The sequence below is a fragment of the Scyliorhinus torazame genome, chromosome 1 (genome assembly GCF_047496885.1).
Source record: "Scyliorhinus torazame isolate Kashiwa2021f chromosome 1, sScyTor2.1, whole genome shotgun sequence".
NCBI lineage: Eukaryota > Metazoa > Chordata > Chondrichthyes > Carcharhiniformes > Scyliorhinidae > Scyliorhinus > Scyliorhinus torazame.
Window position 1 is genome coordinate 243926195 of NC_092707.1, and position 18609 is coordinate 243944803.

At 54.5% G+C, this 18609-nt stretch overlaps 1 protein-coding gene across 3 annotated transcripts in view; it reads left to right on the forward strand.

Moving 5' to 3' along the window:
• The window catches only part of LOC140420007 (ribosome-binding protein 1-like), a 195039-nt gene that overhangs the window by 36445 nt on the left and 139985 nt on the right, over nt 1-18609 (forward strand). The gene's annotated exons all lie outside the window — the stretch shown is intronic.

The following is an 18609-nucleotide window of genomic DNA, read 5'->3' on the forward strand; positions in this document are numbered from 1 at the left end:
TCACCTTAAAACATGCCTGAAAATGTTTGAAACTTTTTTCCACTCTGATAAAGAAAATAACCTTCATTTATGTAGCATCGTTCACAACTTCAATATTCCACAGCACACCGGGGGGATTCTCCGTCCCTGGGACACCCGGAATGTGTTCCCCGATGGGACAGAGAATCGGGCGTCGGGTCAAAATTGGGATAGGTGGCAGGCACAATCCAAATGCCATTCTCCGACCTCTTGCTGGAGGCATGAACGAGTTCCGTGCTTCACGCCAGTGGGTGCATGGAAATTATTTGGCAAGCCTGGCACCCTGTGCTCCCGTGATTTCCCTGTGGCCGGGAATCACGTGGACGAGGTTCAATTGTGGTCTCTACAATCGTGAACTTGACGTGGTGGACCTCACAGTGGGCCAAGGAGGCGACGGTTGCCCCCTTGGCTCATTGCGAGGTCCATCACACCGGGGCCGCGATTGTAGAGACAATCCAAGGTCATTCCCTCCCCAACCTGCAAATCAGCACCCCCCCCCCCCCCATCCCCGGATTGCCTGGGCGCCCCCCTCCACTTGTGGGGAGCCGGAGGCGTAGTGGTATTGTCACTGGACTGGTAAACCAGAGACCCAGAGTAATGCTCTGGGGACCCAGGTTAAAATCCCACCACTGCAGATGGTGAAATTTGGATTCAGTAAAAATCTGGTATTAAAAACTTCCAATATGACCATGAAACCATTATCTGTTGTCGTAAAACCCATCTGGATCACTAATATCTTTTAGAGAAGGAAATCTGTTGTCCTTACCTGGTCTGGTCTACAAGTGCAATTATGGATGGGCAGTAAATGCTGGCACAGCCTGCGACACCAACGTTCCATGAACAAATATTTTAAAAAGGCCTGATCTCCCCCAGGGATCCCTGTAATAGGGGGACCCCCCACAGGGACCACTGTAATAGGGAGATCCCCAAAGGGACCTCTGACCTGAAGGAACCCCCTCCACAGAACCCCACACACAAAATGACCCCCCACACAGACAAAGACCCCCCTCCCCCCCCAGATAAGAGACCTCTGCCTGGGAGCTAGAGAGCAGTCCAGACAGGGGTTGTGGGAAGCATTATAGCTGTACTACTTACCTTGCAGCTCCACTGTCCATTCCTCCAAGGTGAGGATCCCACAGATTTATTGTCTGCAATCCATTCATGACTTTCATAGTGGTTTGTGATTGACAGCTCGTAAAAACCATCTGCCAAGTGGCCTAAGTGGTGAAACCCCAATGTTTGTAAACACTGGCCACAATGCACTAAGTGCATTCCAATCACTCAAAGAACAAACAAAGAAATGTACAGCACAGGAACAGGCCCTTCGGCCCGCCAAGCCCGTGCCGACCATGCTGCCCGACTAAACTACAATCTTCTACACTTCCTGGGTCCGTATCCCTCTATTCCCATCCTATTCATGTATTTGTCAAGATGTCCCTTAAATGTCACTATCGTCCCTGCTTCCACCACCTCCTCCAGCAGCGAGTTCCAGGCACCCACTACCCTCTGTGTAAAAAACTTGCCTCGTACATCTACTCTAAACTTTGCCCCTCTCACCTTAAACCTATGCCCCCTAGTAATTGACCCCTCTACCCTGGGGAAAAGCCTCTGACTATCTACTCTGTCTATGCCCCTCAAGCGCAGATTGCACTGCACTCACCTCTCTTTAATGTGAGCAATGTTTACTAACATTGGGATTTCACCACTTAGGCGGCTGAAGTGTGAAAGGAGATAATAATCTTTATTATCACAAGTAGGCTTACGTTAACACTGCAACGAAATTACTGTGAAAATCCCATAGTTGCCACATTCCGGCGTCTGTTTGGGTACACAGAGGGAGAATTCAGAATGTCCAAAATATCTAACAGCACGTCTTTTGGGACTTGTGGGAGGAAATCAAACGCCCGGAGGAAACCCACACAGACACAGGGAGAATGTGCCGACTCTGCACAGGCAGTGACCCAAGCCGGGAATCGAACCTGGGACCCTGGAGCTGTGAAGTATCACCGCTAACCACTGTGTTACCGTGCTGCCCTGAATGGAGCAAAGCGGCAGATGGTTTTTATGAGCTGTCAAATCACAAACCACCACTGGAAAGCCACAAATGCATTGCAGACAGTGAATTGGTGGGAACCAGACGCAAGTACAGCTGCTCGCCATCTCTCCCCGGATGGGGTCATTATTACGTTCAGCAGGCGCCTGATGTTCGATGTTAGCTGCCTGCGTTTGACAAAGCCTGTCTAGTTCTCCGTGACTACCTCTGCCTCACAGCTCTCCAGCCGCCACGCCAGGGCCTTCGCCAGGATCTTTGCATCCGCTTTGACGAGTGAGATGGACCTGCAGGACCCACACTCCATTGGGTCTTTGTCCTTTTTGGGTATCAGCGATATTGATGCCTGGGCCAGTGTTGGTGGCAGGGTGGCCCTAACTAGCGAGCATGTGAACACCTTCTGCGGTGTGGGGCCAGTGCTGGCGCAAATATTTTGTACAAGTCCGCCGGGAATCCATCTGCATGGAGTTGATACTCTCCATGACTTCCCCAGTTCTAATGCTTCTTCCAGGTCCCATTTCTTATCTTCCCCCAGACCGGCACGGCCAGTCCGTCGAGGAACTGCTTCATCTCAGAGCGCCTCTCTGGGATCTCGAAGGTGTACAGTCCTTGGTAGAAAGTTGTGAAGGCTCTGGTGATCTTTTCTGGCTCAGCGACTAGCCTGCCGCTTCTGTCTTTAACCTGAGCTATTTCCCTTGTGGCTGCCTGCTTTCTCAGCAGGCTGCTGGCTTTGTCTCCATGATCCTTAAAGGTCCCCCGTGTCTGGCGGAGCTGGTTGACTGCTTTCCTGGTGGAGAGCAGGTAGACGTCCATTTGGAACTTTTTAACTCTGCCAGCAGTTCCCAGTATGGAGTTGACCAGTTGTGGCCTCTCCACCCTGTCTCTGAACGCCTTGAATGCGATAATCCCCCCCCCCCCCCTTATCATTGCCTTCAGCGCTTCCCAGAATGTGGAGCGTGAGACCTCCCCATTCTGATTGTTTTTGTTATGTACCCGTCTATGGCCTGTGATAGCTGATCGCAAAAAGCCTTATCAGCAAGGAGGGCTGTGTCCAGCCTCCATGAGGGGTGTTGAGCCCGGCCAGTCTCCAACCTCACATTCATGTCGTGTGGAGTGTGGCCGGAGATTACGATCGCGAGGTATTCCTCTCCCACTACCCCTGGGAGGACCGATTTCCCCACTACAAAGAAGTTGATCCTCGAGTAGACCTTGTGGACATGGGAGAAGAAGGAAAATTCCTTCTCACCTAAGTGTGTGAACCTCCAAGGGTCCATTGCCCCATCTGTTCCTTGAAGGTATTCAACTCCTTTGCCATATTTGTTAGTTTCCCCGATTTGGGGCTGTATCGGTCCGTCTGTGGGTCCTGTACACAGTTAAAATCCCCCCCATGATGAGTCAGTGTGCATCTATGTTGGGGATTTCTGCCATTGTTTTCTTTATGAATTCCATGTCATCCCATTTGGGAGCGTACACGTTCACCAAGACCATTGGCTCCCTTCCAGAGCACCGCTGACCATGACATACCATCCCCCCAGGTCCATAACCATCTTTGTTGCTGTGAATGCTGTTCTCTTGTTCAGTAGTATGGTCACCCCCCTAGCCCTCATCCTGTAACACGATTGGTATGTCTGACCCACGCAGCTCTTCCTTACCCGCAGTGGGTCCTTCTTCCTCGGGCGTGTCTCCTGGGGGAAGATAACATTGGCGCTCATACCTTTCAGATGGACAAAGACTTCTTTCACCAGGCCATTAAGTCCCCTGGCATTCCAGGTGACTATCTATCCTAATGGGGGTTTCTGTACCTCCACTCGTGTGGGATCAACCATATTTACCTTGTGGATGTGCCCCTGCACTCCAGGGTTTTCCTTTGTCCAGGGGTAATCAAAGATGGCCATCCTTGCCAGTCACTCCATGTGACTGGGCCCCTGCACTCCGGGGTTTCCCTTTGTTTCGGGGTCCACCAAGATGGCCACTCTTGGTGTCGGTGTTTTCTCTGCCACCATGTACGACCTGTTGTAGCCAGCTTTCTACACCCCTGGCCCACGCTGGGAACGATCCCTGTCTTCCCCCACCTGTTGTGTTCTTCTCCCTCCCCCCCTCCCCCTCCACCTGTTTTTGCACCTCTCCGCTCTCACCCTCTCCTTCCTGGTACTTAAAGCTAGGTCGAAAGCGAGTCAGTTCTGTGTTCGTCATCACTGTTGCTGATGTTGTTGCTGCCTTCCAAGCTCTTCTCTGCACACAAACCTGTCCGCCTTGGCCGGTGTGGTGAAGTAAAATTCCTTCTGGGCCGGCACGGTGGCACAGTGGTCAGCATTGCTGCCTCACGGCATTGAGGACCCGGGTTCGATCCCGGCCCGGGTCACTGTCCGTGTGGAGTTTGCACATTCTCCCCATGTCTGCGTGGGTTTCACCCCCACAACCCAAAGATGTACAGGGTAGGTGGATTGGCCACGCTAAATTGTCCCTTAATTGGAAAAAAAAATTGGGTACTCTAAATTTATTTAAAAAGAAGTAGAATTCCTTCCCCTGGACGGTTACCCATGATTTGGCCAGGTACAGCAGCCCAAATCGCACCTCACTCTGGTACAGTGCCGCCTTAGCTGTATTAAATTCAATGCAGTTCTTGGCCAGGTCTGTTCCAATGTCTTGGTAAACTCGGACTGAATGGCCTTCCCACTGGCAGCACCGGGTGTACCATGCCCAGTTCAGGGCGTTCGCCCGACCCTGGTGTTGGTGCAGCTCCGCTATTATGGCTCTTGGCTGCTCCCCTGCTTTAGGTTTTGGCCGGAGATTTAAAAAAATATTTAGAATAGCCAATTCTTTTTTTCCAATTAAGGGGCAATTTAGCGTGTCCAATTCACCTACCCTGCGCATCTTTTTGGGTTGTGGGTTTGAAACCCACACAGACATGGGGAGAATGCGAAAATCCACACGGACAGTGACACGGGGCCGGGGTCGAACCCAGGTCCTCAGCGCCATGAGGCAGCATTTATTTGGCTGGAGTGACCTGTGGGCTCTGTCTATCTCTGGGGTTTGGGGAAGCCCTCTCGCCTGACCAGGTTACCCAGCACCTGGGCCACATATTTCTTGGGTTATTCCATGGGGTTCTTTCCCTTAATGCCCTCTGGTAGGTCCATGGTATGGAGATTCTGGAGGCGCGATCGGTTCTTCTGGTCTTCGACCTTCCCCTTCAGTGCCCCTTGCGTCGCAACTAACCTTGCCACTTCTGTTTCCAAGGAAGTGATTCGGTCACTCTGGTCGGTCACCACATTTTCTAGTCCCTGATGGTTGCCTCCTGTACTTCCAGTCGCCACTGTTTTCTCCAACACCGCCTTGAAGGGATCCAGGGTGTTCGCGACCACCACCTTCACTGTCGCCATCATTTCCAGCTTGATGGCATCTCTCTGGTTCTGGAGCTCCTGAGTCATGAGGTCCATCCACTCACTTATCAGTGGATAGACCGGCCTCGGTCCCGGCAGCCCAGCTCGCTCGGGTGTGGCTGGTCCCGACTCACTCCTCGTGTTTGCCCTTGTCCTGGAGTTATTGCCGGTCATTTCTCGGTGGTTGAAGCTGTCTTGAGGACCTGGGTTCGATCCCGGCCCCGGGTCACCGCCTGTGTGGAGTTTGCACATTCTCCCCGTGTCTGCGTGGGTTTCACCCCCACAACACAAAGATGTGCAGGGGAGGTGGATTGGCCACGCTAAATTGCCCCTTAATTGGAAGAAAAATAATTTTTTTTTTAACAAAAAATATACTTTATTCATAAAATCTCTAATAAACATTACAGAACATTTCGAATTGTCTTGACTGTACATTTCCATCAAAGTTACACATTCACTTGACTTTCTTTCATTCAATTGGGATGACATTACACACATATCCCTCTTTACGTTACAATTCTTTCTTAAATATTTACATCGTCATGTTTCTTTTGTACATTGGAGTGTTAATGACCAGACCGAGGGGGGTTTACACTGTTAAAGCCCCTTGGTGCACATTTGCTGGAAAGACCTTACACTGTGGTCTTTCCCCATTGCGCCTTGGCGGCAGCTGCCCCAAGCTTGAGTGCGACCCTCAGCACGTAGTCCTGGACCTTGGAATGTGCCAGTCTGCAACACGGTCGAGGACAATTCTTTGCACTGGAAGATGAGCAAGTTTCGGGCAGAACAAAGAGCGTCTTTCACCGAGTTGATTACCTTCCAGCAGCAGTTGATGTTTGTCTCGGTGTGTGTCCCTGGAAACAGTCCGTAGAGCACAGAGTCCTGTGTCACAGAGCTGCTCGGGCTGAACCTTGACAAATACCACTGCATCTCTCTCCAGACCTTCTTTGCAAAGGCACATTCCAGAAGGAGGTGGGTGACCGTCTCATTTCCCCCACAGCCACTCCACGGGCAGCGTGCAACGGCGCTGAGCCTTCGAGTGTACATTAAGAATGTGACGGGGAGGGTCTGTCTCAACGCCAGCCAAGCTAGGTCTTGGTGCTTGTTTGAAAGTTCTGGTGGCGAGGTGTTCTGCCAGATGACTCTTGACAATCTGCTCAGGGAACCATCCAACGTCCTCCACAGTCTCCTTTTCCCTGAGGGCCTCGAGGACATTACGTGCTGACCACTGCTTCATTGCCTTGTGGTCAAAGGTGTTTTTCTTCAAAATATTTTCCACAAGGGACAGGTGGTACGGCACGGTCCAACTACTTGGAGCGTTCCGCGGCAATGAGGCCAGGCCCATCCTTCGTAACACCGGGGACAGGGAGAACCTCAGTGTGTAGTGACACTTGGTGTTTGCAAACCGGGGTTCCACACACAGCTTGATGCAGCTGCACACAAAGGTGGCCATCAGGATGAGGGAGGCGTTGGGTACGTTTCTCCCTCCCTTCTCCAGAGGTTTGTACATGGTGTCCCTTCGGACACGGTCCATCTTGGATCTCCAGATAAATTTGAAGATGGCTCGGGTGACTGCTGCGGCGTAGGGTCGGGTGATGGGCCAGACCTGCGCTACGTGCAGTAGCACCGAGAGTACCTCACACCTGATGACCAGGGTTTTGCTCGCAATGGAGAGGGAGCGTTGCTCCCACATGCCCAGTTTCTGTCTTACCTTGGCGATGCGCTCCTCCCAGGTTTTGGTGCACGCCCCAGCAGCTCCGAACCATATCCCCAGCACCTTCAGGTAATCTGACCTGACAGTGAAGGGGGACAAAGGACCGGTCGGCCCAGTTCCCAAAGAACATGGCCACGCTCTTGCCGCGGTTTACCTTGGCTCCCGAGGCCAGTTCTAACTGGTTGCAGGCGTTCAAGGGCCTGCGCACAGACGCGGGATCCGAGCAGAAGACGGCGATGTCGCCCATATACAGGGAGGCCTTGACTTGCACGCCTCCGCTGCCTGGGATCGTCACTCCTCTTATGCCCGGATCCTTCCTGATGGACTCAGCAAAAGGTTCTATGCAGCACACAAACCGGGCAGAGGAGAGAGGGCAGCGAGTTCCAGAAATTCACCACCCTCTGCGAGAATCAATTCCACCTCATCTCCGTTTTAAATCTACCACCTCTCAACCTATATCTGTATGTGGGCATTGATGACCATGGACCTCCATGTTAATCTTGCTCTAGCTTCATGGACCATCTTTTACAGTCCATTCATCCACTGTGCGAGGCTATTTAAGAAGGCTATTTAAGTTCTTTGTCTACCTCAATCTCTTTTACCATTAATCTTTCCCCCCCAGCATCAGACTTTCAAAATCATTACAGGCCCAAGAAATTCCATCTCTCTCTTCCTGATCTTGGTCAGCAGAATTCTTGGTCTCCAATTTTACTGATATCTTTTCATTGGTAGTATGACTTGACCAAGATATCTTCATTATTCGCCTCAAAAGCACAATTTGCAGCCTCATTTATTCTCTGCATTTCTTCACTGACCGTCCAACACACCCTTCTCCATGCCAAAGTTGGCATGATGTAGCATTCCAGGATTCGGCTTTTTAATAAATTTTGAGTTGATAATTGTTTTCACTTTTTGAAATGCATCTTTGGCCATTCCAATCCTTTGCCTTATTTCTTGGCTGCCAAAGTAGCATAGCTCCAAAGTGACAAAATTCGTCAACCTGTTCGATCTTTTCATTTTTTACTTTCATCTTCCGTTCTTGTATGATTTTGTTTTGGGACACTACTGGCCATGGGCAGCACAGTAGCACAGTGGTTAGCATGGTTGCTTCACAGCTGCAGGGTCCCAGCTTCAATTCCCGGCTTGGGTCACTGTCTGTGCGGAGTCTGCGCGTTTGCCCCGTGTCTGCGTGGGTTTCCTCCGGTTTCCTCCCACAGGCCAAAGATATGCAGGATAGGTAGATTGGCCATGCTAAATTGCCCTCAGTGTTCAAAAAGGTTGGGTGGAGTAACTGGGTTACGGGGATAGGGTGGAGGCATGGGCTTAGGTGGGATGCCCTTTCCAAGGGCCGAATGGCCTCCTTCTGCACTGTAAATTCTATGATTCTATGATACTGGCCATTTTGTTTTCTTACAATTTATTTATTTATTTTAAAATACATTTAGAGTATGTAGCGCACAAAGACTCCGTGAGACGAATAGAGTGAAGTCGATGAGGCTTTATTAAGCGTATCTGTTCCCCCGCAGCTCGATAGTAGACTGGCCTGCGGGGGAGGACTCCGGCTTCTTATACTCCGCCTTCAGGGCGGAGCTAGAGGTCAACGGCCAACCAGGACCCGGGATCTGTCAGCCAATGACATTAGGGCTTCCAGTCCCACATGACCCCTAATACATACTAGCACATTCACCCCTTGTCAAAAATGAACCCGGCGGGGTGATGCTTCGCATGGTGGTAAGGGTTTACAGGGCTGGTCCTGGGAGGAAAACATTCATATGGCAATACAGTATGTACAATTTTGTCCTGTTTCAACTATTTACAGAAGGTATCGGGAGAAAAGCAAAATGTTCTTGTGAAAAGTCCATATATTGATTTAGATCGACGCCACGAGTCGGTTGGGCGGTCTGGTCGTCCGTGTCGATCGCCTCGGCCCCGGTGGTGGTGGTGGTGCTTGTTCCGGTGTTGTCGTCTCCGGGAGCCTTACGGTTTCAGCTTGGGCTTTATTCCTGGTCGGGCCTGGGAGGAGGACTGATCCTCCTGGGAAGGGGGCGGTCGCGGGTTGCGACGGTGGCAGGAAGGGGGGGGTTGGGTGAATGGTGTCGGGGGGGGTGTGTGTGTTGCCGGCGGGCGCCAGATCTCGCAGGGAGACAGTGTCCTGTCGGCCGTCGGGGTACTCCACGTACGCGTACTGCGGGTTCGCGTGGAGGAGGTGAACCCTTTCGACCAACGGGTCCGCCTTGTGTGCCCGCACATGCTTTCGGAGCAAGATGGGTCCTGGGGCCGCCAGCCAGGTCGGCAGCGACGTTCCAGAGGAGGACTTCCTGGGGAAGACAAGGAGGCGCTCATGAGGCGTTTGGTTAGTGCTAGTACACAGTAGCGACCGGATGGAGTGGAGAGCGTCCGGGAAGACCTCCTGCCACCGTGAAACTGGGAGGTCCCTGGACCGTAGGGCCAGTAGGACGGTCTTCCAGACCGTGCCGTTCTCCCTCTCTACTTGCCCGTTCCCCCGGGGGTTGTAGCTGGTCGTCCTGCTTGAGGCTATACCGTTGCTGAGCAGGAACTGGCGCAGCTCGTCACTCATAAAGGAGGACCCCCTGTCGCTGTGGACGTATGCGGGGCAACCGAACAGTGTAAAGATGGTGTTCAGGGCTTTAATGACTGTGGCCGCGGTCATGTCAGAGCAGGGAATGGCGAATGGAAAGCGGGAGTATTCGTCCACCACATTAAGGAAGTATGTGTTGCGGTCGGTGGAGGGGAGGGGCCCTTTGAAATCCAGACTAAGGCGTTCAAAGGGGCGGGAAGCCTTAATCAGGCGCGCACCATCCGGCCTGAAAAAATGCGGTTTGCATTCCGCGCAGATGTGGCAGTCCCTTGTGACTGTACGGACCTCCTCTAAAGAGTATGGGAGGTTGCGGGACTTGATAAAGTGGAAAAACCGAGTGACCCCCGGGTGGCAGAGGTCCTCGTGGAGGGTTTGGAGGCGGTTAATTTGTGCGTTGGCACATGTGCCGCGGGATAGGGCATCGGACGGCTCGTTCAGCTTGCCGGGACGATACAAGATCTCGTAGTTGAAGGTGGAGAGCTCGATCCTCCACCTTAAGATCTTGTCGTTTTTGATTTTGCCCCGCAGTGCATTATCGAACATGAAGGCTACCGACCGTTGGTCGGTGAGGAGAGTGAATCTCCTGCCGGCCAGGTAATGCCTCCAATGTCGCACAGCTTCCACTATGGCTTGGGCTTCCTTTTCCACTGAGGAGTGGCGGATTTCTGAAGCGTGGAGGGTTCGGGAGAAAAAGGCCACGGGTCTGCCCGCTTGGTTAAGGGTTTCCGCTAGAGCTACGTCGGAGGCGTCGCTCTCGACCTGGAAGGGGAGGGACTCGTCGATGGCGCGCATCGTGGCCTTTGCGATATCCGCTTTGATGCGGCTGAAGGCCTGGCAAGCCTCTGTCGACAGAGGGAAGGTCGTGGTCTGTATTAGGGGGCGGGCCTTGTCTGTGTACTGGGGGACCCACTGGGCGTAGTATGAAAAAAACCCCAGGCAGCGTTTCAGGGCTTTTGAGCAGTGCGGGAGGGGAAATTCCATGAGGGCGCGCATACGTTCGGGGTCGGGGCCTATTATCCCATTGCGCACTACGTAGCCCAGAATGGCTAGCCGGTTGGTGCTAAAAACGCACTTGTCCTCGTTATACGTGAGGTTCAAGGCTTTGGCGGTCTGGAGGAATTTTTGGAGGTTGGCGTCGTGGTCCTGCTGGTCGCAGATGGTTACATTGTCGAGATACGGGAACGTGGCCCGCAACCCATGTTGATCAACCATTCGGTCCATCTCCCGTTGGAAGACCGAGACCCCGTTTGTGACGCCAAAAGGGACCCGTAGGAAATGGTATAATCGCCCGTCTGCCTCGAAGGCTGTGTACTTGCGGTCACTTGGGCGGATGGTGAGCTGATGGTAGGCGGACTTGAGGTCCACGGTGGAGAAGACTTTATATTGGGCAATCCGATTGACCATGTCGGATATGCGGGGAGAGGGTATGCGTCTAGTTGTGTGTACCTGTTGATGGTCTGGCTATAATCTATGACCATCCTTTGTTTCTCCCCTGTCTTCACTACTACCACCTGTGCTCTCCAGGGACTATTGCTGGCCTGGATTATGCCTTCCTTTAGTAGCCGCTGGATTTCGGACCGAATGAAAGTCCGGTCCTGGGCGCTGTACCGTCTGCTCCTAGTGGCGACGGGTTTGCAATCCGGGGTGAGGTTCGCAAACAAGGACGGGGGTTGCACCTTGAGGGTTGCGAGGCCGCAGATAGTGAGTGGGGGTATTGGGCCGCCGAATTTGAACGTAAGGCTCTGTAGATTGCACTGGAAATCTAATCCCAGTAATGTGGGGGCGCAGAGTTGGGGAAGGACGTGTAGTTTGTAGTTTTTGAACTCCCTCCCCTGCACCGTTCGGGTAACTATGCAGAAACCTTGGATCTGTACGGAGTGGGATCCTGCAGCGAGGGAAATCTTTTGTGCGCTGGGATAGGTGGTCAAGGAACAGCGTCTTACCGTGTCGGGGTGGATAAAGCTCTCCGTGCTCCCGGAGTCGACTAGGCATGGTGTCTCATGCCCGTTTATTAGCACCGTTGTCGTCGTCGTCTGGAGTGTCCGGGGCCGAGCTTGATCGAGCGTGGTTGTAGTAGTGGAGCGTCTTCCTCGAACCCCGTGGAGCCGTCGACACTGGGGTCCGTTGTTGCCGTCCAAGATGGCGTCAGGGATGAACAAAATGGCTGCCCCCATACATCGCACATGGCTGGGGGTCACAAGATGGCGGCGGGGGGTGGACAAAATGGCCGCCCCCACACGTCGTACAGGTCTGGGGTGGTCCAAGATGACGGCGCTCTTCCTCCCCTCGTGGTGGCCGGGACCCAAAATGGCGGCGTCTGCGGGTCGCACATGGGGCGCTGGGGGGGGTTGGGGAGCGTTAGGACCGCGCGGGGCTCCCTCATCTCTGGGGACAGTGGTGGTCGGGACCCAAATTGGTAGCGCCGGCGGGTCATACGTGGGGACGGGGGGGGGTTGGGGAGCGTAAGCGGCGTGCAGGGCTCCGTGTTCTCCCGGGACCGCGGTGGTCGGGACCCAGAGCGGCTGCGCCTGCGGGTCGTACATGGGGCGCTGGGGGGGGTTGGGGAGCGTAAGCGGCTTGCAGGGCTCCCTGTTCTCCCGGGACAGCGGCGACCTCGTGGGACCGGCACACAACCGCGAAATGGCCCTTTCTCCCGCAGTTCTTGCAGTTTGCTGCGCGGGCCGGGCAGCGCTGCCGGGGGTGTTTCGCCTGGCCGCAGAAATAGCAGCGGGCGCCCCCGGTGCGACTTGGTGTTTGGACCGCGCAAGCCTGTGGGGAGTCCGGGGGGGGGGGGGGTGGGTTTGTCGCGACGGGTGCGTACGGAGCCCAATGGGCTGCCGCGCGGTCGGGGCCGTAGGCGCGGGTATTACGCGCGGCCACGTCTAGAGCGGCTGCTAGGGCCCGTGCCTCTGAGAGTCCTAGCGACTCTTTTTCTAGAAGTCTTTGGCGGATTTGGGAGGAATTAATACTTGCCACAAAAGCATCGCGCATTAACATGTCCGTGTGTTCATTTGCGTTCACCGAAGGGCAGCTGCAGGCTCGTCCCAAAATCAGCAGCGCGGCGTAGAATTCGTCCATCGATTCTCCGGGACTTTGCCGTCTCGTCGCGAGCTGGTAGCGAGCGTAGATTTGGTTAACTGGGCGGACGTAGAGACTTTTCAGTGCTGCGAACGCCGTCTGGAAATCCTCCGCGTCTTCGATGAGGGAGAAAATCTCCGTGCTTAACCTCGAGTGCAGGACCTGTAGTTTTTGGTCTTCTGTGACCCGGCCGGTGGCCGTTCTGAGGTAGGCCTCAAAACAAATCTGCCAGTGCTTGAAGGCTGCTGCCGCGTTCACTGCGTGGGGGCTGATCCTCAGGCATTCCGGGATGATCCTGAGCTCCATAGTCCTTTTTAGGCACGCTTAATAAATTGTAGCGCACAAAGACTCCGTGAGACGAATAGAGTGAAGTCGATGAGGCTTTATTAAGCGTGTCTGTTCCCCCGCAGCTCGATAGTAGACTGGCCTGCGGGGGAGGACTCCGGCTTCTTATACTCCGCCTTCAGGGTGGAGCTAGAGGTCAACGGCCAACCAGGACCCGGGATCTGTCAGCCAATGACATTAGGGCTTCCAGTCCCACATGACCCCTAATACATACTACCACAGAGTACTCAATTCATTTTTTCCAATTAAGGGTCAATTTAGCATGGCCAATCCACCTACTCTGCACATCTTTGGGTTGTGACAGAGACAACCACAGAGGCAGTGACCCAGAGCTGGGATCGAACCTGGGACCTGGCGCCGTGAGGAAGCAGTGCTAACCACTGCGCCACTGTGCTTCCCCCCCCCCCCCCCTTTTCTTGCAATTAATGATTTATGTCCAACTCTTTCTCCTCACTTTCACTCAGTACTCTATCCAAAATCTGTTGCAGTTTCTCTTCAGCGTCAGCAATAATAGTGGTGTCATCGATGTAACTTATGTTACTAAAGTTGTAATCTCCAACAAAAAATCCAGGGAGGTCTCCAAAGTATAAGAACATTTTCACTGTTCTAGCTGTGAAATCTGGGAGAAAACACACATCTGCCTTGTCCTCTTTTAATCTGATTGCAGGAGTCCCATGTCCAGTGAATTGTCACTCAAAGTTTAAACATGATGAAGTCGGCCAATCAGCCTTTTCAGCCTGCTCTGCCATTCAACATGATCATGGTTGATCTACCTTGATCCACCTTTCTGCACTATCCCCACATGCCTCAATTCCTTTGGTACCCAACAATCGACCAGTTTCTGTTGGATAGGTGGCAGGCCCAGGTGAGCCCAGGCTCCTGGACTCCCAATTTTTACCAGAAAACCAGCATAAAAATCTCCATATGTGGTTCAGTAATAAATTTAGTCTGATTATAGTCCAGTGATTCACCATGGGACATTTCGCTATGTTAAAGGCGCTATATAAACGCAAGTCATTGGCTGGGATTTTTCCAGCCCTGCCTGCCACCAGGATCTTCTGGGTCATGCCGAAAGTCAGTGGACTTTTGGCTGGCCTGCCACATCCTGCCAGGGCGGGTCCTGCCACGGAAAATCCCAGCCCTTGTCTTTACAATGTCACCAATGTCAATTGTCGGCTCTTAGGGCTGGTTTAGCTCGATGGGCTAGACAGCTGGTTTGTGATGCAGAACAAGGCCAGCAGCGCAGGTTCAATTCCCATCCCAGCTTACCTGAGCAGGAATGTGGCGACTAGGGGCTTCTCACAGTAACTTCATACTTGTGACAATAAAGGTTAATATTATTATAAGAGTTGTGCACTATTGATGTAGCTCAGTAAGAGGAATGATCCAGTGGAAGTTGGCCTGCATAAGGTAACGTGCAAAGCAGATGGGGGTGAAATTGGTCTTGGGTGATCATGAGTCGGCAGCTTGTCTTATTTTGCACCAAATTTCTTCTTCCTTTGACTTTCCATAGCATAACATGGATTATCGATTTACCATCACTTTGTTTTGGCAATACCAATTTCATTTGTACTGCCGCCTAATACATTTGGGGGTGATCGTCAGATGGGGGATGGGGTGGGGGAGAATCAATTTGTGGCAATATTCTTCTCAGTGGAAAAACAGGACTGTTTGTTTTTTGATTAATGGACAATCTATTGACCAACTGGTGGGGATGTATGGCTTTGATGTGTGTAGTATCGCAGCAAATAATCCAGTTGGCATATCACAAATTATGAGAGAAAGTAACTTTAAGGGAAGAATTTAATGCCATCCGTCTCCAGCAATGTTCCTGTGGTGGCAGATTTAACATTGAGCTTAGTGGGAGCAAAGGAAAGGTCAAAGAAAGTCCAGGGGCGAAATTCTCCGATCCCCCGCCGGGTTGGAGAATCGCCGGGGGCTGCCGTGAATCCCGCCCCGCCGGTTGCCAAAGTCTCCGGATATTTGGCGGGGGCGGGAATCGCGCCGCGCCGGTTGGCGGGCCCCCCCGCTGGATTCTCCGGCCCGGATGGGCCGAAGTCCCGCCGATAAATTGCCTGTCCCGCCGGCGTGGATTAAACCACCTTTTGAATGGCGGGACAAGGCGGCGTGGGCGGGCTCCGGGGTCCTGGCGGGGGGGGGGCGCGGGACGATCTGGCCCCGGGGGGTGCCCCCACGGTGGCCTGGCCCGCGATTGGGGCCCACCGATCCGCGGGCGGGCCTGTGCCGTGGGGGCACTCTTTCCCTTCCGCCTCCGCCACTGTCTACATCATGGCGGAGGCGGAAGAGACTCCCTCCACTGCGCACGCGTGGGAAACTGTCAGCGGCCGCTGACGCTCCCGCGCATGCGCCGCCCGGGGATGTCATTTCCGCCCCAGCTGGCGGGGCAACAAAGGCCGTTTCCGCCAGCTGGCGGGGCGGAAATTCCTCTGGCGCCGGCCTAGCCCCTCAATGTTGGGGCTCGGCCCCCAAAGATGCGGAGCATTCCGCACCTTTGGGCCGGCGCGATGCCCGTCTGATTGGCGCCGTTTTGGGCGCCAGTCGGCGGACATCGCGCCGTTTCGGAAGAATTTCGCCCCTGATTTTCATTTAGACCAACATGATTATTGTTTTTGTCTGAGGGTGTAAGGTTACAATGTAGACTCAGAGTGCTGATTGCCTTGTTTGATACAATACTAGAGTGATGGCCACAGTTTGAGCACCTCGCAATAAGTCAAACTTATTCACCTTGAGAGAAACAACTTGGTCAGAACATGTAAAGCTTTAAGGAGAAGAGCGAAGATTGACCGTTGCTTGAGCTTCTTGATCATTAAGTATGTTGAAAGGTGAAAGGTCACGGATAAACTCTTAGTTGCCTGCTTGGTAACTGATGATCCATTCAAGACTAATTGAAACTTTTGGACAAAGTGTGACCATGCTCATGCAGTTCAAATAAGGTTCTCCTTGATGTCACTAATGTGTCGGGATGGCTGCAGGGACTTTGGGCTGCTGGACACACATTTGGGTTTACATAGCTTAACTTCGAGAGGCCTTCCCGGTTTTATTTGCTGGTTTGGCACTGGGCTCAGCACAAACTTTTTCTGTCTCTCTCTCTCTCGCTCATCAAGCAGTGGATGGAGGTGTATGTTCGGTGGGTTGATGTCATCTATCTCTGCTGCCCTTTGTGTTTGCTCATGACTGTGTGTGCTGTCCCGTCATTGGAGAGCAAAGCTGCGAGTTTGTTTGACTTGGCGACATCTGGTCAACAGATTGGAGGCAAAGAAGTGATGAAAGCTCATTAACCCTATCAGCACCACATTAACCCTATCAGCACCACATTCTTCTGTAACCAGAAGACCTGTGAGATTGCTTTTTAAAGAAGTGGTGAAAGGATTTGCATTAACTATTAACTCAGCACCTTTATTGTGAGGAGAATTGATAACAAAATTAGGGAGGTTATGCTTCAGTTGTGCAGAGCATTGGTGAGACCACATCTGGAGTATTGTGTACAGAACTGGGGCGTCATTCTCCGACCCCCCAGAGGGTCGGAGAATGGCCGTTGGCCGCCGTGAATCCCGCCGCCGCCGGTTGCCGAAGTCTCCGAAGGGAGAAAAGTCGGCGGGGCGTTAATGTCGCCGCTGCCGCGGAGAATGTCACGGGTCTGCGCAAGGCAGCCGATTTTCGGCCTGCCGATATTCTCCCTTCCGGATGGGCTGAAGTCCCTTCGACGTGATGACCGTTCACGTCGACGTAAATTAAACCTCCTTTTCATCGGCGTGACCCTGTGCTCCAGGTTCACGCCGACCAGCGTGGAGGTGAGTGACGGCCTGGGGGGTTGGCTCTGGGCAGGCGATGGCGTGGCCGCAGTCTGAATGAGTGAGGAGAGGTGTGTCTCGGCTTGTGTGTGTGTGTGTGCGGTGGGGGGTGGTTAGACTAGGCTGGGCTCCGGGGGAGTGCCGGGAGGGGGTCCGTGCCGGGGAGGGGGATGAGGGGGGGTCCGTGCCGGGGAGGGGGATGGGGGGGGTGGTCCATGCCAGGGAGGGGGATGGGGGGGTCCGTGCCAGGGAGGGGGATGGGGGTGTCCGTGCCGGGGTGGAAGTTGGGGGGGGGTCCGGGGTGGAGGTTGGGGGGGGGGTCCGTGCCGGGGAGGGGGATGGGGGGATCCGTGCCGGGGAGGGGTATGGGGGGGGGTGTCCGTGCCGGGGAGGGTGATGGGGGGGTCTGTGCCGGGGTGGAGGTTGGGGGGGGGGGGGTCGTGCCGGGGAGGGGGATGGGGGGGGTCTGTGCCGGGGAGGGGGATGGGGGGGTCCGTGCCGGGGTGGAGGTTGGGGGGGGTCGTGCCGGGGAGGGGGATGGGGGGGTCCGTGCCGGGGAGGGGGATGGGGGGGTCCGTGCCGGGGGGGGGGGGGGGGGGGTCCCTGCTGGGAGGGGGATGGGAGGGCAAGTGAGTTGGTCCACCTGGCCAGGTGCCAGCCTCCAACAGTTGGACCCATGCGGTCCATGCCACCTGGCTGGGGGGAGGAGGGGGTATGGGCAATGATGACATGTCGTCGTTCCCCTCTCCCCACCAGGCCGTCATGTTTTCAGATCATCCAGCGATGTTGGCCGCCGTGGCGGCAGCCGCTCATGTCTATGTTGCCCTGGATGAGGAGGAGGAGCGTGCCAGAGAGGCGGCGCAGGCTGCTGCAGAGGGGCAGGCGGCAGCCGCCCAGGCTGGAGGGACACCCGGCCGACAGGACGAGGAGGGGTAGGAGGACGTCGCGGCCCCACGGCAACGGAGGCACCCGAGGGCGCCCCGTGTGTACCGGCCCAGGCAGTCATACCAGGACCTCACGGACCGGGAATGCAGGAGGAGACTCCGGATGAGCCGGGAAACCGTGGCACACATCTGCCACCTGCTGGCACACCTGTCACCGCGTGGCACTGGCGGGGGACACCCTCTCCCCGTGTCCGTCAAGGTTACGGTGGCCCTGAACTTTTATGCAACGGGGTCATTCCAGGCACCGAGTGGGGACCTGTCCGGCATATCGCAGACATCGGTGCACCGGTGCATCCGGGCAGTGACAGATGCCCTATATGCCATGGCGCACCGCTACATCCGCTTCCCCGTGGACCGGGCCAGCCAAGATGCCCGGGCCGTGGGCTTCTATGCCGTGGCCGGGTTCCCCATGGTCCAGGGCGCGATCGATGGGATGCACGTCGCCGTGCGGCCACCTGCAGATAACAGGGCCGTGTTCACTAATAGGAAGGGGACCTATTCGATGAACGTACAGGTGGTCTGCGACCACCGCATGATGATCCTGCACGTCTGCGCCCGTCACCCAGGCAGTGTACACGACTCATTCGTGTTGTCGCGGTCATCCATCCCCGGCATGTACGAGGGACGCCATCCCCGGCTGAGGGGCTGGTTGCTGGGCGACAGGGGCTA